Below are 25,673 nucleotides of genomic sequence, written 5' to 3'. Positions count from 1 at the left end.
GGCAAGCCCCGATACCTATGGAAGGCATCGTGCTGCCTTCTCTGCCATCGGGTCCCCATCACTGCAGCGCGGGGACCCGATGGAGATGCGGGGGGGCACCCGTACCCTCCACAAAATCTCCATGTGCAACTTGTGCAGGGAGTATAAGACAAGGCCCCCACCTTGCTCGGGGCCCATTGGCGGATTCACCTATATATAATCACCTATTATAATGTAGCATTAGCACTAGTACATTTTCTATAGTGAGTATGGCACTATTGTATTTACTTTATTATTTGTGTTTGCAGAGTGCTGTTACATTGTGTTTATTTTTGATTTTGTGCTTTCAACCGTGGCAATGTGCACCTGCGCATTGGGATGTGCTGACTAACCCCCATTTTTTTTCTTTGCTATCATTTTTCACACGTTTCAGTTTTGGTAATTGTTTCAAATGATCTCGCTCTATTATATCAAATGATTTGTTAGTGTAAATATAGTATAGATATATTGAAGAGTGCAAAAGTAACAAATAGACCAGCCTACTGTGTATTATCCAATACTCAAACATTAATAGCTTGTGGATGAGAAAAATATTGATTTGGTAAACACCCTGATCTTCTGAGTCATTTCTCAAGTAAATTACTACATTTCAGGGTACAAACCAGCTAGTGAGAGAGAAGGTTCAGTGAAAACAGATATTGATTTTACAACTGTTAGCCCTTTACAAGCTATAAATATAATCAAAAGGAAATAAAACATGCTTTAGCTGAAATCCAAGCAAAATAAATTGCTATTGCTACAAGAGAACTTGAGTCACAGCAAACCAGGACTATAATAAAACTAGACTTTATAGATGGATTCTTGAAAAAAAATATCAATAGAGACAATGTGATAAAAGGGTTATTTTAATCAAAAACAACTATTGCTTCCACAGTCTCTGAGCTGTCTCCCTAAGTCTGCTACTGTATATGTAAACATTACTCAAGATCTATCTTCATGCAATTAAACATAGGTCTTGGACACCTCCAGATTTAATCACAAATCATCATTGATTGGAGTATATGGTACATACTTTTTGGCTCCTGTCTATCCACTATTGTGCATTATACGATTCCAATTTTGTCTCCTGACCTTGACCCTCTTCTTGACCTTATCTTTGCCTGAATCTCCTGTTTAGTCTGCCTAAAACTTATGATGCTTCCAAGACTCTGACCTTGGCTCCATCCCTTACTTCTTACTCTGTTTTGTTTCTCTGGTCCTGACCTCTGGCTTATCCCTGACTATGCTTCTGAATTATTCCTAGGCCTCATGTCTCCATCCTTCCTTCCAGTTAACTGGCTAGTGTCTGAGCCCACTTCTGTCTCCGCAGTTGCAAATTCAAGACTGTTTCAGGGATTGCGACCTGGGGATTCCATGTAGCAAAGTCCAGATCCCCGTACGGGGGTTCAAGGGTGAATTTGTGGAATATTTTATCCTCCAGGCCTCAGATTAGCCATCTTTTTTTGGACTGTAGCTTAGAGTATTCACTAACAGTACTCTCCAGTGAGTGAAGCATAACTTCTAAAAGAGTTGTCGCACTTCAGCAAGTGGCATTTACAATGTAGAAGTTAATGCAAAGCACTTACTAATGTATAGTATAGTCATTATCCAAAGTGCTTTCTTTGCTGGCTGGACTCATTTTTCCATCAAATTATAGACTTCTTGTTTCCATGGTTATGACCACCCTGCAATCCAGCATTGGTGGCAATGCTTGCACACTATATAAAAAAAAAAGCTCTGGCCTCTGGTTTCCAGGACTAGTGTTGATCACGAATATTCAAATTTTGAATTTTTATCGCGAATATAGGTACTTCGAAAATTTGCAAATATTTTGAATATAGTGATATATATTTGTAATTTTGAATATTCGATTTTTTTTTAAATCAGTACACATGATCCCTTCCTGCTTCTAGCTTGTGGGCCAATGAGCTTTTTAGGGCTGGTACATCAGTATGCTTTTTTTGTTTTTGTTTTTTATATATAACACAGAAAAATCCGCGGCACTCCTTAAAGTAGAAAAATGTGCAATTTATTCACACATGTCAGCAAAGACAACGTTTCGGTTCTCTCACAGAACCTTTTTCAAGTTTTTGATTTGAAAAAGGTTCGGTGAGAGAACCGAAACGTTGTCTTTGCTGACATGTGTGAATAAATTGCACATTTTTCTACTTTGAGTGCCGCGGATTTTTCTGTGTTATTTAACCGGTCCTGTATCGAGGGATCACTGCGGGCACCGCTACAGCTTCAGCTGCATATCAAGGAGTGCTGCCTGACCTTTTTTATGGATCTATATATATATATATATATATATATATTTTGCAGTTGCCTTCCCGTGTGCAAGAGGCTGCAGGCTCACTCACAGACAGTACTGTGTGCACACCATTTATACAGGGTGTCACAGACAATACCTTGCAGATAAAAAAAAGTCAATTTTAGAGTTGAGCGAACACCTGGATGTTCGGGTTCGAGAAGTTCGGCCGAACATCCCGGAAATGTTCGGGTTCGGGATCCGAACCCGATCCGAACTTCGTCCCGAACCCGAACCCCATTGAAGTCAATGGGGACCCGAACTTTTCGGCACTAAAAAGGCTGTAAAACAGCCCAGGAAAGAGCTAGAGGGCTGCAAAAGGCAGCAACATGTAGGTAAATCCCCTGCAAACAAATGTGGATAGGGAAATGAATTAAAATAAAAATTAAATAAATAAAAATTAACCAAAATCAATTGGAGAGAGGTTCCATAGCAGAGAATCTGGCTTCCCGTCACCCACCACTGGAACAGTCCATTCTCAGATATTTAGGCCCCGGCACCCAGGCAGAGGAGAGAGGTCCCGTAACAGAGAATCTGTCTTCATGTCAGCAGAGAATTAGTCTGCATGTCATAGCAGAGAATGAGGCTTCACGTCAGCCACCACTGCAACAGTCCATTGGCATATATTTAGGCCCAGCACCCAGGCAGAGGAGGGAGGTCCCGTAACAGAGAATCTGTCTTCATGTCAGCAGAGAATTAGTCTGCATGTCATAGCAGAGAATGAGGCTTCACGTCAGCCACCACTGCAACAGTCCATTGGCATATATTTAGGCCCAGCACACACACAGGCAGAGGAGAGAGGTCCCGTAACAGAGAATCTGGCTTCATGTCAGCAGAGAATCAGTCTGCATGTCATAGCAGAGAATGAGGCTTCACGTCAGCCACCACTGCAACAGTCCATTGGCATATATTTAGGCCCAGCACACACACAGGCAGAGGAGAGAGGTCCCGTAACAGAGAATCTGGCTTCATGTCAGCAGAGAATCAGTCTGCATGTCATAGCAGAGAATGAGGCTTCACGTCAGCCACCACTGCAACAGTCCATTGGCATATATTTAGGCCCAGCACCCAGGCAGAGGAGGGAGGTCCCGTAACAGAGAATCTGTCTTCATGTCAGCAGAGAATTAGTCTGCATGTCATAGCAGAGAATGAGGCTTCACGTCAGCCACCACTGCAACAGTCCATTGGCATATATTTAGGCCCAGCACACACACAGGCAGAGGAGAGAGGTCCCGTAACAGAGAATCTGGCTTCATGTCAGCAGAGAATCAGTCTGCATGTCATAGCAGAGAATGAGGCTTCACGTCACCCACCACTGCAACAGTCCATTGGCATATATTTAGGCCTAGCACACAGGCAGAGCAGAGAGGTCCCGTAACAGACAATCTGGCTTCATGTCAGCAGAGAATCAGTCTGCATGTCATAGCAGAGAATGAGGCTTCACGTCACCCACCACTGCAACAGTCCATTGGCATATATTTAGGCCTAGCACACAGGCAGAGCAGAGAGGTCCCGTAACAGACAATCTGGCTTCATGACAGCAGAGAATCAGTCTGCATGTCATAGCAGAGAATGAGGCTTCACGTCACCCACCACTGCAACAGTCCATTGGCATATATTTAGGCCTAGCACACAGGCAGAGCAGAGAGGTCCCGTAACAGACAATCTGGCTTCATGTCAGCAGAGAATCAGTCTGCATGTCATAGCAGAGAATGAGGCTTCACGTCACCCACCACTGCAACAGTCCATTGGCATATATTTAGGCCTAGCACACAGGCAGAGCAGAGAGGTCCCGTAACAGACGATCTGGCTTCATGTCAGCAGAGAATCAGTCTGCATGTCATAGCAGAGAATCAGGCTTCACGTCAGCCACCACTGCAACAGTCCATGGTCATAAATTTAGGCCCAGCACCCAGGCAGAGGAGAGAGGTCCCGTAACAGACAATCTGGCTTCATGTCAGCAGAGAATTAGTCTGCATGTCATAGCAGAGAATCAGGCTTCATGTCAGCCACCACTGCAACAGTCCATTGGCATATATTTAGGCCTAGCACACAGGCAGAGGAGAGGTTCATTCAACTTTGGGTAGCATCGCAATATAATGGTAAAATGAAAATAAAAATAGGATTGAATGAGGAAGTGCCCTGGAGTCCAATAATATATGGTTATGGGGAGGTAGTTAATGTCTAATCTGGACAAGGGACGGACAGGTCCTGTGGGATCCATGCCTGGTTCATTTTTATGAACGTCAGCTTGTCCACATTGGCTGTAGACAGGCGGCTGCGTTTGTCTGTAATGACGCCCCCTGCCGTGCTGAATACACGTTCAGACAAAACGCTGGCTGCCGGGCAGGCCAGCACCTCCAAGGCATAAAAGGCTAGCTCTGGCCACGTGGACAATTTAGAGACCCAGAAGTTGAATGGGGCCGAACCATCAGTCAGTACGTGGAGGGGTGTGCACACGTACTGTTCCACCATGTTAGTGAAATGTTGCCTCCTGCTAACACGTTGCGTATCAGGTGGTGGTGCAGTTAGCTGTGGCGTGTTGACAAAAGTTTTCCACATCTCTGCCATGCTAACCCTGCCCTCAGAGGAGCTGGCCGTGACACAGCTGCCTTGGCGACCTCTTGCTCCTCCTCTGCCTTGGCCTTGGGCTTCCACTTGTTCCCCTGTGACATTTGGGAATGCTCTCAGTAGCGCGTCTACCAACGTGCGCTTGTACTCGCGCATCTTCCTATCACGCTCCAGTGCAGGAAGTAAGGTGGGCACATTGTCTTTGTAGCGTGGATCCAGCAGGGTGGCAACCCAGTAGTCCGCACAGGTTAAAATGTGGGCAACTCTGCTGTCGTTGCGCAGGCACTGCAGCATGTAGTCGCTCATGTGTGCCAGGCTGCCCAGGGGTAAGGACAAGCTGTCCTCTGTGGGAGGCGTATCGTCATCGTCCTGCCTTTCCCCCCAGCCACGCACCAGTGATGGACCCGAGCTGCGTTGGGTGCCACCCCGCTGTGACCATGCTTCATCCTCATCCTCCTCCACCTCCTCCTCATCCTCGTCCTCCTCGTCCTCCAGTAGTGGGCCCTGGCTGGCCACATTTGTACCTGGCCTCTGCTGTTGCAAAAAACCTCCCTCTGAGTCACTTCGAAGAGACTGGCCTGAAAGTGCTAAAAATGACCCCTCTTCCTCATCCTCCTCCTCCTCCTCCTGGGCCACCTCCTGTTCCATCATCGCCCTAAGTGTTTTCTCAAGGAGACATAGAAGTGGTATTGTAACGCTGATAACGGTGTCATCGCCACTGGCCATGTTGGTGGAGTACTCGAAACAGCGCAACAGGGCACACAGGTCTCGCATGGAGGCCCAGTCATTGGTGGTGAAGTGGTGCTGTTCTGTAGTGCGACTGACCCGTGCGTGCTGCAGCTGAAACTCCACTATGGCCTGCTGCTGCTCGCACAGTCTGTCCAGCATGTGCAAGGTGGAGTTCCACCTGGTGGGCACGTCGCATATGAGGCGGTGAGCGGGAAGGCCGAAGTTACGCTGTAGCGCAGACAGGCGAGCAGCGGCAGGATGTGAACGCCGGAAGCGCGAACAGACGGCCCGCACTTTATGCAGCAGCTCTGACATGTCGGGGTAGTTGTGAATGAACTTCTGCACCACCAAATTCAGCACATGCGCCAAGCAAGGGATGTGCGTCAAATTGGCTAGTCCCAGAGCTGCAACGAGATTTCGCCCATTATCACACACCACCAGGCCGGGCTTGAGGCTCACCGGCAGCAACCACTCGTCGGTCTGTTGTTCAATACCCCGCCACAACTCCTGTGCGGTGTGGGGCCTGTCCCCCAAACATATGAGTTTCAGAATGGCCTGCTGACGTTTACCCCGGGCTGTGCTGAAGTTGGTGGTGAAGGTGTGTGGCTGACTGGATGAGCAGGTGGAAGAAGAGGAGGAGGAAGCCGAGAAGGAGGAGGTGGCAACAGGAGGCAAAGAATGTTGCCCTGCGATCCTTGGCGGCGGCAGGACGTGCGCCAAACAGCTCTCCGCCTGGGGCCCAGCTGCCACTACATTTACCCAGTGTGCAGTTAGGGAGATATAGCGTCCCTGGCCGTGCTTACTGGTCCACGTATCTGTGGTTAGGTGGACCTTGCTACAGATGGCGTTGCGCAGTGCACACTTGATTTTATCGGATACTTGGTTGTGCAGGGAAGGCACGGCTCTCTTGGAGAAGTAGTGCCGGCTGGGAACAACATACTGTGGGACAGCAAGCGACATGAGCTGTTTGAAGCTGTCTGTGTCCACCAGCCTAAATGACAGCATTTCATAGGCCAGTAGTTTAGAAATGCTGGCATTCAGGGCCAGGGATCGAGGGTGGCTAGGTGGGAATTTACGCTTTCTATCAAATGTTTGTGAGATGGAGAGCTGAACGCTGGCGTGTGACATGGTTGAGACGCTTGGTGACGGAGGTGGTGGTGGTGGTGTTGGTGGTACATCCCCTGTTTGCTGGGCGGCAGGTGCCAACGTTCCTCCAGAGGCGGAGGAAGAGGCCGAGGCGGCAGCAGCAGAATAGGCCGAGGCGGCAGCAGCAGAAGAGGTAGCAGGGGGAGCCTGAGTGACTTCCTTGGTTTTAAGGTGTTTACTCCACTGCAGTTCATGCTTTGCATGCAGGTGCCTGGTCATGCAGGTTGTGCTCAGGTTCAGAACGTTAATGCCTCGCTTCAGGCTCTGATGGCACAGCGTGCAAACCACTCGGGTCTTGTCGTCAGCACATTGTTTGAAGAAGTGCCATGCCAGGGAACTCCTTGAAGCTGCCTTTGGGGTGCTCGGTCCCAGATGGCGGCGGTCAGTAGCAGGCGGAGTCTCTTGGCGGCGGGTGTTCTGCTTTTGCCCACTGCTCCCTCTTTTGCTACGCTGTTGGCTCGGTCTCACCACTGCCTCTTCCTCCGAACTGTGAAAGTCAGTGGCACGACCTTCATTCCATGTGGGGTCTAGGACCTCATCGTCCCCTGCATCGTCTTCCACCCAGTCTTGATCCCTGACCTCCTGTTCAGTCTGCACACTGCAGAAAGACGCAGCAGTTGGCACCTGTGTTTCGTCATCATCAGAGACATGCTGAGGTGGTATTCCCATGTCCTCATCATCAGGAAACATAAGTGGTTGTGCGTCAGTGCATTCTATGTCTTTCACCGCTGGGGAAGGGCTAGGTGGATGCCCTTGGGAAACCCTGCCAGCGGAGTCTTCAAACAGCATAAGAGACTGCTGCATAACTTGAGGCTGAGACAGTTTCCCTGGTATGCATGGGGGTGATGTGACAGACTGATGGGGTTGGTTTTCAGGCGCCATCTGTGCGCTTTCTGCAGAAGACTGGGTGGGAGATAATGTGAACGTGCTGGATCCACTGTCGGCCACCCAATTGACTAATGCCTGTACCTGCTCAGGCCTTACCATCCTTAGAACGGCATTGGGCCCCACCATATATCGCTGTAAATTCTGGCGGCTACTGGGACCTGAGGTAGTTGGTACACTAGGACGTGTGGATGTGGCAGAACGGCCACGTCCTCTCCCAGCACCAGAGGGTCCACTAACACCACCACGACCATGTCCACGTCCGCGTCCCTTACTAGATGTTTTTCTCATTGTTATGGTTCACCACAACAACAAATATATTATTTGGCCCAATGTATTGTATTCAAATTCAGCGGGATATAAATTTGAGGCCTAGTATTTAGGCGCTGGGTGACCGGTATGGATTTAGTGACAGAATTAGACTTGGAAATGCACAGAAGCGTGTGTGTGAAGTTATTCTGAATGACCCTATGTGCACCTTCAATATTATATACCCTTTTAGGGATAGATTTCAAATAGCTCTGATATAGCAGAAACCACTAAATTATGAAATTGCTAAATTGGGAATTGTACTTCAACCCAGAACAAAAAATGTGCTTTGACGGACACTAAATATCTTGCCCAGCAACAACAGTACAGCGGTGGGTAACGAGAGATTTAGAGGGATTTAAATTTGAGGCCTAGTATTTAGGCGCTGGGTCACCGGTATGGATTTAGTGACAGAATTAGACTTGGAAATGCACAGAAGCGTGTGTGTGAAGTTATTCTGAATGACCCTATGTGCACCTTCAATATTATATACCCTTTTAGGGATAGATTTCAAATAGCTCTGATATAGCAGAAACCACTAAATTATGAAATTGCTAAATTGGGAATTGTACTTCAACCCAGAACAAAAAATGTGCTTTGACGGACACTAAATATCTTGCCCAGCAACAACAGTACAGCGGTGGGTAACGAGAGATTTAGAGGGAATTAAATTTGAGGCCTAGTATTTAGGCGCTGGGTCACCGGTATGGATTTAGTGACAGAATTAGACTTGGAAATACACAGTAGCGGGTGTGTGTGAAGTTATTCTGAATGACCCTATGTGCACCTTCAATATTATATACCCTTTTTGGGATAGATTTCAAATAGCTCTGATATAGCAGGAACCACTAAATTATGAAATTGCTAAATTGGGAATTGTACTTCAACCCAGAACAAAAAATGTGCTTTGACGGGCACTAAATAACTTTCCCAGCTACAACAGGACAACGGTAACGAGAGATTTAGAGGGATTTAAATTTGAGGCCTAGTATTTAGGCGCTGGGTGACAGGTATGGGTTTAGTGACAGAATTAGACTTGGAAATACACAGTAGCGGGTGTGTGTGAAGTTATTCTGAATGACCCTATGTGCACCTTCAATATTATATACCCTTTTTGGGATAGATTTCAAATAGCTCTGATATAGCAGAAACCACTAAATTATGAAATTGCTAAATTGGGAATTGTACTTCAACCCAGAACAAAAAATGTGCTTTGACGGACACTAAATATCTTGCCCAGCAACAACAGTACAGCGGTGGGTAACGAGAGATTTAGAGGGAATTAAATTTGAGGCCTAGTATTTAGGCGCTGGGTCACCGGTATGGATTTAGTGACAGAATTAGACTTGGAAATACACAGTAGCGGGTGTGTGTGAAGTTACTCTGAATGACCCTATGTGCACCTTCAATATTATATACCCTTTTTGGGATAGATTTCAAAGAGCTCTGATATAGCAGGAACCACTAAATTATGAAATTGCTAAATTGGGAATTGTATTTCAACCCAGAACAAGAAATGTGCTTGAACGGACACTAAATAACTCGCCCAGCTACAGCACTAGGGACAGATTTAGCTGGATATAAATTTGAGGCCTAGTATTTAGGCGCTGGGTGACCGGTATGGATTTAGTGACAGAATTAGACTGGGATATGGCCAAAAAATGAACAGACTATTGCTGGTTAAATGCACTTGGTGTGACAGCTTCACCCTGATGTAGGCTTTAGCCAAAAAACAACCACACCATTGAGGGTTAAATGCACTTGGTGACAGGCGCAGCTTGCCCCTGATTTTGTATATGGCCAAAAAATGAACAGACTATTGCTGGTTAAATGCACTTGGTGTGACAGCTTCACCCTGATGTAGGCTTTAGCCAAAAAACAACCACACCATTGAGGGTTAAATGCACTTGGTGACAGGCGCAGCTTGCCCCTGATTTTGTATATGGCCAAAAAATGAACAGACTATTGCTGGTTAAATGCACTTGGTGTGACAGCTTCACCCTGATGTAGGCTTTAGCCAAAAAACAACCACACCATTGAGGGTTAAATGCACTTGGTGACAGGCGCAGCTTGCCCCTGATTTTGTATATGGCCAAAAAATGAACAGACTATTGCTGGTTAAATGCACTTGGTGTGACAGCTTCACCCTGATGTAGGCTTTAGCCAAAAAACAACCACACCATTGAGGGTTAAATGCACTTGGTCGCAGCTTGTGCTGGCGCACCACAAGACACAAAATGGCCGCCGATCACCCCAGAAAAATGAGACTGACAAACGGTCTGTGCAGCCTAAAAACAGTGAGCAATTGAGGATCAGCAGCTCAATGATCCACAGCTGCAGATCGATCAGTTAATCAAGTCCTTTGGAGGAGTTAATCTGCCTAATCTCGCCCTACTGTCGCAGCCGCAACCTCTCCCTACGCTAATCAGAGCAGAGTGACGGGCGGCGCTATGTGACTCCAGCTTAAATAGAGGCTGGGTCACATGGTGCTCTGGCCAATCACAGCCATGCCAATAGTAGGCATGGCTGTGATGGCCTCTTGGGGCAAGTAGTATGACGCTTGTTGATTGGCTGCTTTGCAGCCTTTCAAAAAGCGCCAAGAAAGCGTCACAAAAGCGCGAAGAAAGCGACGAACACCGAACCCGAACCCGGACTTTTACGAAAATGTCCGGGTTCGGGTCCGTGTCACGGACACCCCAAAATTCGGTACGAACCCGAACTATACAGTTCGAGTTCGCTCATCCCTAGTCAATTTGTATTATTTTTCTGTGATATAATCGCAGTTCCAAGCCAGTGAGTGATTGTGTGGCCCAGAGACAGTACTGTGTGCACACCAATTATACAGGGTGTCACAATACCGTGCAGATAAAAAAAAATCAATTAATTATTTTTCTGTGATATAATCCCAGTTGCAAGGCAGTGTGTGTCTGGCCCACAGACTGAACTGTGGCCACTTGCTGCTAGGCCACCACTCATACCGTTACAGGGTGTCACTCACAAATACCTTGTAGATAAAAAAAAATCTATTTATTATTTTTCTGTGATATAATCCCAGTTGCAAGGCAGTGTGTGTCTGGACCACAGACTGTACTGTGGCCACTTGCTGCTAGGCCACCACTGATACGGTTACAGGGTGTCACTCACAAATACCTTGCAGATACAAAAATTCAATTTATTATTTTTCTGTGATATAATCCCAGTTGCAAGCCAGTGTGTGTCTGGCCCACAGACTGTACTGTGGCCACTTGCTGCTAGGCCACCACTCATACCGTTACAGGGTGTCACTCACAAATACCTGGTAGATAAAAAAAATCAATGTATTATTTTTCTGTGATATAATCCCAGTTGCAAGCCAGTGTGTGTCAGGCCCACACAGACTGTACTGTGCCCACTGCCCACCACTTATATAGGTTGGTACAGTACCTTGCACGCATAGTACCACTTATCTAAAAGAAAATATGACAGACAGAGGCAGGCAACCCCGCAGGGGGTGTCGTGGCTGTGGTGCTGTGATTTCCACTGGCCCTGGAATAATGCCCAGTGTTCCACGTACCCTGAACCAAAAAAATTCGGAGAAAATAGTAGACTAGCTTACACAGGACACCCAATCTTCAACAGCTTCCGCTAAGAACCTTGACGCACCATCCTCCTCCAGCTCAGCTTTGATCACCTGCTCTCAAGTTACCACTCTTCCGCCCGCCGCCACCACCACCACCCCTACCACCACAGCCACCACAGCCGCTTCACTTGATCCCTCAGAGGAGTTATTTACACATCAGTTGGATGAAATTAGTGATGCGCAACCATTATTGCCAGAGGATGTAGATAACAGGGATATGTCTCAGGCAGCATTACACACATGGACGTACAGTGTGATGATGATGTTGTACCCACTGCTGCTTCCTTTGCTGAGGTGTCAGATACAAGTGAAGTGGTTGATGATGCCGATGTGTCCGTGGATGCCACGTGGGTGCCTGCTCGAAGAGAAGAAGAAGAGGGGGAAAGTTCAGAAGGGGAGACAGAGAGAAGGAGACAAGTTGGAAGCAGGGGGAGGTCGTCGCAAGGATCTAGTGGCACAGTCAGACAGCATGTATCGGCAACCGGGGTCAGCCAGTCAGCATGCCAATCAACGCATGCTGTTGCCACCACCAGAATGCCGTCATTGCAAAGCTCAGCAATGTGGCATTTTTTTTGTGTGTCTGCCTCTGATAACAGCAATGCCATTTGCAACCTGTGCCAAGTCGTGGGAAGTCCAACACCCACCTCGGTACAACTGCTTTGCGAAGGCACATGATCTCACATCACAAACGCCAATGGGATCAACACATGAGTAAAGCAGCACACAAACTCAAAGCCACCATCCTCCTCCTGGTCCAGCATCTTCATCCACATCAACCACTGCTGTCCTCCTTGCCCCCTCTCAACCATCCGCCACTCCGCCTCTCACCTTCAGCAGTTCCATCTCATCTGCCCACAGTCAGGTGTCTGTAAAGGAAATGTTTGAGCATAAGAAGCCAATGTCACAGAGTCACCCCCTTGCCCGGCGTCTGACAGCTGGCTTGACGGAACACTTAGCCCGCCAACTTTTACCATACCAGCTGGTGGAGTCTGAGGCCTTCAAAAAAATATTTGCTATTGGGACACCACAGTGGAAGGTACCCGGACAAATTTTTTTTTCAAAAAAGGCAATCCCAAACCTCTACTCAGTGACTGAACAGCAAGTCATGGCATCTCTGGCATACAATGTTGGGGCAAGGGTCCATCTGACCACTGATACCTGGTCTGCAAAGCATGGTCTGGGCAGGTACAGTACAGACCAAAAGTTTGGACACACCTTCTCATTCAAAGAGTTTTCTTTATTTTCATGACTATGAAAATTGTAGATTCACACTGAAGGCATCAAAACTATGAATTAACACATGTGGAATTATATACATACCAAAAAAGTGTGAAACAACTGAAAATATGTAATATTCTAGGTTCTTCAAAGTAGCCACCTTTTGCTTTGATTACTGCTTTGCACACTCTTGGCATTCTCTTTTTCAGTTGTTTCACACTTTTTTGTTATGTATATAATTCCACATATGTTAATTCATAGTTTTGATGCCTTCAGTGTGAATCTACAATTTTCATAGTCATGAAAATAAAGAAAACTCTTTGAATGAGAAGGTGTGTCCAAACTTTTCAAATTAAGTTATTAAACAAACACCCGTTTAGGCAAAAAAAAATTAGTTGGCAGCCTTTGTTGCAGATGTCATTGTGAGATACCGCCTTTACATATTGTCTTTCTATTCAGTTATTTAAAATAAATCCATTTTGGGCAGAATTCTTTGATAGAGTCCTAGTGTGGATCAGGGCGTGTGAGATACACCCTTTAAATACAGGGGGTGTATTCAGGTAATTGAAATACAGCCATTTTGGGCAAACAAATTTAATTGCGGCCTAGTGTGGATCAGGCCGTGTGAGATACACCCTGTATATACAGGGGTTTTATTCAGGTATTTGAAATACAGCCATTTTGGGCAAACAAAATTAAAAGAAGGCCTAGTCTGGTTCAGGGCATGTGAGATACACCTTTTACATACAGGGGTTTTCTTTTTTTAATAAAACACCTTTTTTGTGCAAAATACACAATTTTTCAGGCCTTGCAGCATCTTGACGTTTGAAATTCCTGGGTTATATACTGCTGCCCATTTGGGTAAAAAAAAGTTTATTTGGCATATGTCATTGTGAGATACACCCTTTATATATTTGGGTTATATTAAGATATTTAAAATACCACCATTTGGTGCACAAATCTTTAATTAAGGCCTAGTCTGGTTCAGGCCGTGTGAGATACACCCTTATACAGGGGTTTGATTCAGGTATTTGAAATACAGCCATTTTGAGCAAACAAATTTAATTGAGGCCCAGTCTGGTTCAGGGCATGTGAGATACACCCTGTACATACTGTCGTTCTATTCTACTATTAATTAAACACCCATTTAGGGCAAGATCCTAAATTCTAGAAATATGAGGAGAGCGTCAAATAAGCGACGTGGCCCAGGTTGTGGTGCTGCTGGTGGAGCTCCTGTTGCAGGGAGAGGACGTGGTCGATCTGTGCCAGCTACACGCACAAGTGAAAACCCTTCCTCAGGTGCGAGTAGGCGACAGAACCTGCAGCAGTATTTGGTTGGGCCTAATGCGGCTCTACGAATGGTGAGGCCTGAACAAGTACAGGAGATAGTAGATTGGGTTGCTGACAGTGGATACAGTTCCTTCACATTGTCTCCCACCCAGTCTCCTACTGAAAGACCACAGTTGGCACCTGTCCATCAGTCTTTCACCTCACCCCCTTGCAAATCAGCCAATCAGTCTGAGCCCCAAGTCATGCAGCAGTCTCTTCTGCTTTTTGATGACTCTGTTAGCAGGGTTTCCCAGGGCCATCCACCTAGCCCTGTCCCAGAAGTGGAAGAGATGCCAAACCACTTTTCTTTCAAGATGAGTACATGGGAGGACCATCGCAGGGCCTTTTCGCTGCAGGTGGGGGCACAGCCCCTCCGATCAGTGGATGAATTTTTTGTAGCCCTGGGGCAGATATATGATGACCCAGATCGTATTGCTCTGGCTGAATCTAAACTGCGTCTTTTATGCCAGGGTAAACAGTCCGTAGGGATATATTGTTCTTAATTTCGGAGATGGGCAGCTGATACTGGTTGGAACGATGCTGCACTCCGAAGTCAATTTTGCCATGGTCTTTTGGAGGGATTGAAAGATGCATTTGCTTTTCATGAGAGACCTGCCTCGTTGGAGTCTGCCATGTCTCTAGCTGTTCGTATTGACAGGCGTCTTAGAGAGAGAGGAGAGATTAATCCTTCCTGTCATATTCAGCCCAAGGACTGTGGCGCTGTCTCATTCAGTACGCACAGGTCTCAGTCTCTCTCAATCCCCTCTGAGCAGGAGGCCATGCAGCTGGGTTTGCTTGCCTCTGATAGTAGAGGATTCAGCTCTCAGAGGAGGGTTTGTTTCTGTTATGGGGGTATAAATCACCTCTAGCAGATTAATGGAGTTTTCTGAGGGTAATAAAAAAAGAAACAAAAATAAAAAAAAACCTCTAAAAACTTTCCATTTGGTACTATTGGCAAGGTTGATGCGGAAATTGAAGGTTTGCCGTTTGCTTGTAGTTCCTGTTTTTTCCTACCTGGCAGGGTGGCGCTAGACAGCAAGAACAGTGTGAGATTTTTGTAGATAGTGGAGCAGCTGTCAATCTCATTGATAATCAATTTGCTATAACGCATGGTTTCCAGGTATGCACTTTGGAAAAGGATATACCTGTTTTTGCCATTGATTCCGCTCCACTTTCTCAAAGATTGATTAAAAAAAAGGGCATAGTTCACAATATCCGTTTGACTGTGGGTGATGCACATGTTGAGGATATGTCATGTTTCGTCCTAAGCGGATTACCTACTCCTCTAGTAGCTACCCTAGCTCACTAAACATGACCCCACCATTGATTGGCAAGCAAGACAAATAAATGGTTGGAGTGACTTTTGCAGAGAGAATTGCCTCACGGTGTCTCTTTTTGAGGTTTCTACCAAGACTGTACCATCTTTTCTCTCTGAATTTTTGGATGTGTTTTCCGAGAGTGGTGTTCAGGAGCTGCCCCCTCACCGGGAGTACGACTGCCCTATTAATCTCATCCCAGGCGCCAAGCTGCCAAAATCATGTTTATGCAATCTCTCCCAACCTGAAAGAGTCGCTATGCGTACTTATATCTCTGAGAGCCTGAGAAAGGGACACATCCGACCCTCGAAGTCACCTGTTGCCGCTGTTTTTTTTTTTTTTGTTAAGAAAAAAAGATGGTTCTTTAAGACCTTGTCTGGATTTCAGGGAGCTGAACTGTATCACAATTCGTGACCCATATCCGCTTCCTCTGATCCTGGACCTGTTTAACCAGATTGTTGGGGCTAACGTTTTTTCTAAGTTGGATTTAAGAGGGGCATACAACCTAGTCGGGGTCAGGGAAGGGGACAAATGGAAGACGGCCTTCAATACCCCTGAAGGTCATTTCTAGAATTTGGTTATGCCCTTTGTTTGATGAATGCTCTGGCCATCTTCCAACATTTTGTGAACAGCATTTTTTATCATTTAACGGGGAAATTTGTACTGGTGTATCTAGATGACATTTGAATTTTTTCTCCTGATTTCAAAACTCATAGGGACTACCTATGTCAGGTCTTGCTCATTCTGCGGGAGAATAAATTGTACGCTAAACTGGAAAAATGTGTGTTTGCGGTTCCGGAGATTCAGTTTCTTGGTTTTCTTCTCTCCGCTTCTGGTTTTTGCATGGACCCTGAGAAGGTCTGCGCTGTGCTTGATTGGGAGCTTCCTGAGAATCAGAAGGCGTTGATGCTGTTTTGGAGTTTTGCCAATTATTACAGAAAGTTAATTTTGAATTATTCCTCTGTTCTTAAGCCACTCACTGATATGACTAAAAAGGGGGTAGATTTTTCCTCCTGGTCGGCAGATGCGCTTAAGGCCTTTTCTAGTATCAAAGAGAGTTTTGCTTCCGCTCCCATTTTGGTACAACCTGATGTCTCTCTACCTTTTATTGTTGAGCTGGACGCTTCTGAGGTGGGTGTGGGTGCGGTCTTATCTCTCTTATCTCTCCTGCCAAATGGCAACCGTGTGCCTTTTTCTCAAGGAAACTCTCCTCTGCAGAGAGAAATTACAATGTGGGAGATAGGGAGTTGTTGGCCATCAAATTAGCTTTTGAGGAATGGCGCCATTGGCTAGAGGGAGCCAGACACCCTATTACCGTGTTTACCGACCATAAGAATCTGGCCAGCTTGGAATCAGCCAAGCGTCTGAACCCGAGACAGGCCAGATGGTCTTTGTTATTTTCTAGGTTTAATTTTGTTGTCACGTTCCGCCCTGAGGTAAAAAATGTGAAGACGGATGGCCTGTCACGTTGTTTTCCGGGAGGGGGGAACTTTGAAGACCCGGGTCCCATTTTGGCTGAAGGGGTGGTCGTCTCTGCTCTTTATCCTGATTTGGCAGAGGCTCCTGATCTTTGTCCTCCTGGGAGGTTGTTTGTGCCTCTCGCTTTACGACACAAGGTTTTTAAGGAGCACCACGATACTGTCCTTGCTGGGCACCCGGGGAGTAGAGCCACAGTAGATCTCATTGCTCAGAGATTCTGGTGGCCGGCTCTTCATAAGACGGTTGAGGGTTTTGTGGCAGCCTGCGAGACTTGCGCTCGTGCCAAGGTCCCTCATTCACGGCCATCGGGTTCTCTCCTCCCGTTACCCATTCCTTCCTGACCTTGGGCGCATCTGTCCATCGACTTCATTACGGACCTGCCTCATTCCTCGGGGAAGACTGTGATTCTGGTGGTAGTGGACCGTTTTAGCAAAATGGCACATTTCATTCCCTTTCCTGGGTTACCCAATGCTAAGACGTTGGCGCAACCGTTTGTTGATCACATTTGTTTCCAGATTCTGGAAGGCCTTCTGTTCTCGCTTGGGGATTCAGTTGTCATTTTCTTCTGCTTTTCACCCGCAGTCGAATGGTCAGACCGAAAGCGTCAATCAGAATCTGGAGACATATCTGCGCTGTTTTGTGGCAGAGAATCAGGAGGATTGGTATTCTTTTTTGTCCTTGCTGAGTTTGCTTTAAATAACCGTCGCCAGGAGTCCTCTGATAAGTCACCATTTTTTGGTGCATATCGGTTTCATCCGCAGTTTGGGACATTCTCTGGAAAGGGGTTTTCTGGTTTACCTGATGAGGAGAGATTTTCCTTGTCTTTGTCATTTATTTGACAAAAGATTCATGTGTGCCTGGTCCGGACCTGAATGTGGGTGATCTGGTGTGGTTGTCTACATGGAATATCAAACTGAAGGTTCCCTCCTGGAAGTTGGGTCCTAAGTTTATTGGGCCTTACAAGATCTTGTCCGTCCTTAATCCCGTTGCCTTCCGTATTGATCTTCCTCAGACTTGGAAGATCCATAATGTTTTGCACAGGTCCCTATTAAAACCTTATGTCCAACCCACTGTACCCTCCTCTTTGCCTCCTCCTCCGATTTTTGTTGATGGCAATCTTGAATTCCAGGTATCTAGGATTGTGGATTCTCGCATTATCCGCGGTTCTCTCTAATACCTTGTTCATTGAGAGGGTTACTGTCCTGAGGAGAATATGTGGGTCCCAGTGGCGGACATTAAGGCCACTAGTCTCATCAAGGCTTTCCATAGGTCTCATCCTGAGAAGGTGGGTTCTGAGTGTCCGGAGTCCACCCGTAGAGGGAGGGGTACTGTCACCGCCAGTTCTGTGAGAAGGTCTGACAGACGTCCTTCTCTACCTCTTGCATGTTCTTTGTTTTGGTTTCACTTTCTCATCTCATTTCCTTCTCCCAGATGACACCTGTTTAGACTAATCCTCTTTCCTTTATATTCCCTCCCATACTGCCTCACTTTGCGGTTTATACTACTTCCTGGATTGAAGTGTTCACTGCTGGAGGCTTCTGCTACTGCTTGCTCAGATAAGTTCTTTCATGTATTGTGTTTCCTTGCTGGCTTGATTCTAGGTGACCCTGACTTCCTCCATATGAAGTGCAGGGAGCCGGTGGTCGTGTCCCCTCACTATTATAGGGTTTTCAGGTGTCACACAGTCTTAGGTACGAGGGCTGACAATCGTCTACCTTTGAGACCCTTGTATGTGCTTAGCAGTCGGGGTGAGCTCTTAGGGTTTTATAGGGGTCACCTATACGCTCCTTAGTTTGGGATCAAGCCAGTCGGACGTTTATTCATAACTTCCAGCTCTCTGCAACATCATCCATGACAGTGTGGCACCATGGAAGATCTAGTCTGATGCATCAGGCATTGGTGGGTGGAAATCCTGGCTTGTCCACGTCTGATTCATCCTGACAAAGGTCAGTCTCTACACATTTTGGGTGGACAGGCGAGTTCCTCTTGGGGTAACTATGGCCCCTGCAGCACTAAACACCCGCTCTGATACCACAAACTCTGCTAGTTGTGGCCACAAATCCATTTTGGCTGACCAGTAGTCCAGTGGATCTTCAATGTGGGTTAACAGGGTGCTGTCTATGTATGCCAGCACCTGCTGGTGCAGGTCATGCTCTATGTCTAGCTGCTGGTGGGTAGTTTCTTCACTATGCGAGTGAACAAAGCTGCTCATCAGCGACTCTAGACTCAGGCTGGTGCTGATAGAGCTGGTACTGCTCCTGCCACCCCACCCCTCCCCAGCAGCCATGGCAGTGTAAAGTGAGCTCAAAGGGCACCCCCGGTCAGACCTATGAGAGGATGGACGATGGGGCAGATAGGCAGTGGCCAACAGTACTACAGAGGATGTCTCTATAGTAGTTCATTTTGTCCTTCCTCTCAGCGGGTGTAGAAAAGTCCCCCATTTTGGACTGATAGAGGGGGTCCAACAAGGTGGAGAGCCAGAAGTCATCCCTCTGCCGAATGGTGACAATTCGGCTGTCACTACCCAAGCAACTGAGCATGCAGCGTGCCATTTGCGCACGTGACTCAGAGGGACTCCCTGCCTCCATCTCCACTGCATACTGCCATGGTGTGCCTGGGTCATCTGCCTCGCCTTCCTCATCTCCCTCTTTCTACTCCTACTCCTGCTCCTCCTCTCCTGTCCCCTGTGTCGAAAAACAACCCATTTCGCTACACATTGCTTGTGCTCCAATGTCCTCCTCTTCCACCAGTTCAGCCCCCACAGGTCTCATGTGGCCATGAGATCTAGGCGCCACGTCTCCAGTCCCCTGACCAGCCATATTTAGCAGCATCTGTTCCAGGACATGAAGCAGTGGAATGACGTTGTTCATCCTGTAGTCCTAGCAACTGACAAATAACATGGCATCCTCAAAGGGCCTGAGCAAATGGCAGGTGTCACACAGGAGCTGCCACTGGCTGACATCGAAGTTACACACAGGGGAGTACTCCTGTGTGCTTGGATCATCAGTAAATCATTGATGGCCTTTCTTTGTTCGTACAGTCGGTCTAACATATGGAGGGGGGAATTTCAATGGGTGGAAACGTTGAATATCAGCCTATGTTGGGGGATGCCGTTCTGTCACTGCAGCTCAAGGAGGATGTGCTTCACGTATGAGTGGCTGAAATGCATGCAAAGTTTCCTGGCCATTTTTATGATCTCTTGCAGATGAGTGGAAGACTTCAGGAAACGCTTGACAACCAGATTGAGCATGTGTGCTATTCAGGGCGCATGGCTCATCCCTCTTTGACGCAGCGCCGACACCATGTTCTTCCTGTTGTGAACTGTCCCTGCAGTGGAGGCTGAGGACACGGTGGAGGATGAGGAGGCAGAGGCGGACATTGTCGCTGGACCAACGGCGTGGCATCTTGGAGGCGGAGGCGGCGTCACCTGGCCAAGTTGCTGGTGTGGCTGTGCAGGAATCACATTCACCCAGTGGGCCGTAAAGGACATGTACTGTCCCTGACTGTAGTTACAGCTCCACACTTCAGCGCTGCCATGCACTTTGGCAAATACCGACAGACTCAAGGACTGGCCCACCTTCTGTTCTTCATATTTGTGCAGGTCTGGTACTGCCTTTTTGGCAAAGAAATGACGGCTTGGGACTATCCACCTTGGCTTGGCAGAAGCCATTAGTTCTCTGAAAGGTGCAGAGTCTACCACTTGGAAAGAGAGGGATTGCGGCACACCAGCAACTTGGACAGGAGCACATTCAGCTTCTGCGCCGTTGGATGAGTGCACGCATACTGCTGTCTCTTGGGAATCGCTTTGTTGATCAATTGCTGACTGAATGAGGGACGAGGAGTAGGAAGAGGAGGAGCAGGAGCATCAGGACCAGCAGATGATGGGAATGACAGACAGCTCCCTTTGGCTGAGATGGTGGAGCCTTAACTGCCTGAAACCGGGTGCGTGCCACAGGGTGATGCAGCGGTTGCTGCTGCAGGCCGGACCACCACATCGGAGCCACGGCTCTCCCAGGTCACTGCATGGCGACGCAAGGCCGTAGTGCCAACATTGGCACCCCGCCACACTTCACCTTCTGCCCACAGATTCTACATATGGCCCTGTTCAACTCCTCCAGCAGCTTTAGAAAAACTGCCACACCGCCGAGTATGTGATTTTACCACCAACACTACGCCCTGACTAAATGCTACTGCCGCTGCATCCTTGAACCCCTGCACCACTACCTCCCGGGCAGGTAGGCTCCCGCGAAGTGGGTGGTCTATCCCTGGCACGTTTGACTTTCGACTTCCCAATGCTGCCACTCTGCTGACTCCCGCCCACGCTAGCGACTTGCTGTCTCACGGGCAAGCTGCCATCCTCTTCTCCCGATGATGATAAGGCCCTTTCATCACCCAGCTCCCAAGTGAGATCAGCTACATCATCATCATCGAGTACTGTCTGCATGTCACTGATGTCTTCCTCAACCGTCTCTGGGTCAGGAACCTGACCGCTCGCAACACCAGCTTTCATGCCACTCTCCTCATCACTACTTTCCCGCCTAGCGGAAGAAGCGGCTGATGTCTCCTCCAGATCTTGGTGGGCAGTAGCTGCTGACTGTCCTCTAGTACCTCGCCCTGTATAGTGGAGCTGAGCCCACAGCATACAATACTTCTGTGGCTCTGGGAACAGAAAAGAACAGAGGCAGGTTGAGGACAGGTGAAGGCGCAGGGCCTGCTCAAGGGCCATGCCAACTAAGGGTCTTGTCTGACGAACCCACTGACTCTTGGCTGGGGGTGTATGATGTCACTTGCGACGAAGTCGAAGATTAAGTGAACCACTCAAAAACAGCTGGGTTGCTGGTCATGACACGACCGCTAGCTGAGACTGGGAGCTCAGGCCTCTCAAAGTGACCCCTACTGCCATGGCCCCTTACTCTGCTGCGACCTCAGGCCAGAAGAATTTAGGCCTCTGACACTCCCCTGTGCAGGGCCTGGCATTTCTCTGTCTGACATGCTGTTAGATCAAATAAATAAAAAGGAAATTAAAACACCCCACCAAAGAAATAACTACCACTCCGAGCTGCAAATATATTTTTTATTTTTCCGCTAAAACGCCCCACCAAAGCTTTTACTACAGATAAGTGCACCGCAAAAGTGCACACTTTTTGTGAAGTAAGGTGACAAAAAATGTTTGTTTTTTTACACCGTTTTATTTTTTTTACAGTATTCATCTGAGGGGTAAGGTCATGTGATATTTTTATAGAGCAGGTTATTCCGGATGCGGCGATACCTAATATGTTTACTTTTTTTTATTTCTGTAAGTTTTACACAATGATTTCACGTTTGAAACAAAAAAAAGAGAGACATAGTTTTTTCAGTTTTTGGGTGATTATCTTGGTTAGGGTAGGGTTTTTGTGGGATGAGATGATGGTTTGATTGGCACCATCTTGGGGTGCGTATGACTTTTTAATCGCTTGCTATTACACTTTTTGTGATGTAATGTGAAAAAAAAAGATTTTTTTTTTACACCGTTTTTATTTAAATTTTTTACAGTATTCATGTGAGGGGTTAGGTCATGTGATTATTTTTATAGAGCAGGTTATTCAGACGCGGCGATACCTAATATGTACTTTTTATGTAAGTTTTACACAATATCATTTCTGAAACAAAAAAAATAATAATCATATTTTAGTGTCTCCATATTCTGAGAGCCATAGTTTTTTGAGTTTTTGGTCTATTATCTTAGGTAGGGTCTAATTTTTGGCAGGATGGGATGACGGTTTGATTGGCACTATTTTGGGGTGCATATGACTTTTTGATCGCTTGCTATTACACTTTTTGCGATGTAAGGTGACAAAAAATAGCTTTTTTACACTTTTTTTTTAAACAAAAGAAATTATGTTTTAGTGTCTCCATATTCTGAGCCATAATTTTTTTATTTTTTGGGTGATTGTCTTAGGTAGGGGCTAATTTTTTGCAGGATGAGATGACGGTTTATTATTTTGGTGGGCATATGCCTTTTTGATCGCTTGCTCGTTATACTTTTAGTGATGTTAGGTGACAACTTTTTTTTATTTAGCACAGTTTTTATTTTTTATGGTGTTCATCTGAGGGGTTAGGTCATGTAATATGTTTATATACTGGTAAAAAATAGGTAAAAAAAGTGGTAAAAAATAGGTAAAAAAATTAGGTATCGCCACGTCCGTATTGACCGCACGGACGTGGCGATACCTAATTTTTTTCCTATTTTTTACCACTTTTTTTTTTATCGCTGATACAGTGTGTATTACTCATACAGCTTCCTGCCTGTGAGATCCAGGTGCTGGATCTCACAGGCTCTTCACCGGAAGGCAGCGCCATTACAGCAGCACGGGGACCCGATGGCACAGCTGACCTCCTGCCTGAACGACCGGTAAATGTTGTAAACCGCAGTTCTGAATTGACCTGCGGTTTGCAGTGATCGCTGATACACGTGGGTCACAGGACCCCCCCCCCCTGCGCATTGTCCCAGGGTGCCTGCTGATTGATTTCAGCAGGCACCCAGTTCCGATCACCGCCCGCCACGCGGCAGTGATCGGAACTACACATAACGTACCGGTACGTTATGTGTCCTTAATGCAACACGCCAGAGCTGCAGGGTATAGTGAAGTGAGGTCACGGTTATGGGCAATCGAGGGTTGCTCACTGTATTGGAGAACCCTGGGCAGGCATGTGGCAGTGAAGGAGAGGTAGACATGGTTCCTCTGGGGCACACTCTGTATGTAGGGACCAGGCCTGATGGTGGATGAGGTGCCCTGGATGTTACGGGTATTTTGAGTGCCTGGGGCAAGGTCCCTTTAAGGTTCGTGATGCCAGTGCCTTTGACGGTGGCACACCGGTTGATAGTTGGAATAAGTGAGGTACACAGGTGGTATAGTGAACCAAACGTTGCTTTACTAAACAGTCCAACTTTGTACATCAGATGGTAACACAGTCCTTTAAATCACAGCTTCACAAGTAGGCTTACTCCACAAAATGGCAGGTATTAATTATGCAAGATACTCAGAGGGTAAATTCACAATGAACTCAGAATCAGGTTGTACCTTTCCTCAGAAATAGCGTACACTGTTCTTTCTAGAACTCCTGTCTTGCTTTCTATCCCAAGGCCCGGATGCCTAAATGGTGGCTTAAATCCTTGGTAAATATCTCTTCCTCTGGTATTAATTAAATCCTTGCTTTACTTTCTAACGCATATGCCCATCAGGGTTACTTATCTTTCCCTGTGATATCCTTACTTGTCTGGTGAATGACTGTGGGTTTCTCCCAGGAGGTTCTGTCCTGCTACTGGGGTGACTTCAGAGCTAACTAAGGCTCTCTTGGCTTCAGGCAGGCTAGGTCTCCTCACTAGCCTCCTGGTCATAGCTAGCAGCCAGGGCTATCAAGCTGCATGTCAGGAGGAGGCCCTCAGCATATCTCTGGCTGGTGCCTTCTAACTTCTGTCTTCTCAGACTCCTGACTCTGCACTCTCTCTCCCTGTCTGGGCCTGGACATTTATACTAGGGGCTCCCTATCTCCCTCTAGTGTCTGGGATGTCTAACTACACCCAACTAGGCCTGCTATTGCATCATACAGGGGAACATTGCATATAAAAACACATTAGAAAATACATTAAATGCACAATTAAATATAACATTTCTGTCCCTTGTGAGTAGGAGGAACGCGCACACCAATTAACCCTTGTGTAGTGCCCACCCCTACCTAGTGGGACACTACATAAAGTACCGGGACATCATGACGTACCGGTACGTCATGTATCCTTAAGTACGCGGACATCATGACATACCGGTACTTTGTGTGTGCCCAAGAGGTTAATATGGACTCAGCGACAGCTGCCAGAAAGTAGGACATAGCTCCCCCGTACCAGGACAGCCACTGAAATCAGGGTTGTCCTGCCGGATCAGGGATGGTTGGGAGGTATGCATTGTAGAATTTTATAATGCGCACCAACAATATAGGGTGCACAGAGTAGAATATAACAGGGAACTAATGGGTCAAACACTACTTTTCGTCTCCCAGGGACAAAATCATAATGCAAAGAGCTAAATTGGCTTTACTTCATAATTTATTGATAAAATCTGGCTCATTTGCATAAAAGCCAAGTCATATAATTGGACACAGGGATGATGCGCCTTTACAGCATACTATTTAAGTGCAATTTGTTGGAAAATGTGACATTAGTAACCCAAATGTATAGGAAAATGCACTTTCTATCTAGTGATTAATCTAAACTGCTCACTACAAGGTTCAGTTGTGAAAGATAGAAAATTCACCTCTGTACCGGGTGTTCCACCTTTGCTTTCTCAGTGCTACTTCATCTGTGTAATTATGCAAATTAGCTAGAAGCCTGGCCAATCAAGAGCTAATTATCAGGTCTCATCAGTGATGCCACCCAGAAGAGTTAATTAATGCTTTCTGTCAGGTTTAGTCTATAGTTACTTTAAAATACAGCACACATTATCTGTAATGCAGCATGTGTCACTTGCGGCATTAAGTCTGATTTTTGCACCCAAATATCTGAGAAAAGTAATCGTTGATATTACTGCTAACATAAAACTTTTCTCAGGCAATATCTTCATGATTCATGACTCCAATATGCACAGCCAGTTTAACACAAGAACAAGAAATTTCACTTTTACTCTGATGAAGACAGTTGACAGGCTATTAAAGATAAATTTCACCTAAGCCTAAACCTACTTTGTCTGAAAATTTAAATTTTCGTTGTAGTATG

The sequence above is a fragment of the Bufo gargarizans genome, chromosome 4 (genome assembly GCF_014858855.1).
Source record: "Bufo gargarizans isolate SCDJY-AF-19 chromosome 4, ASM1485885v1, whole genome shotgun sequence".
Lineage (NCBI taxonomy): Eukaryota > Metazoa > Chordata > Amphibia > Anura > Bufonidae > Bufo > Bufo gargarizans.
The sequence above is the reverse complement of the archived record's forward strand: the minus strand, read 5'-3'. Positions refer to the sequence as shown.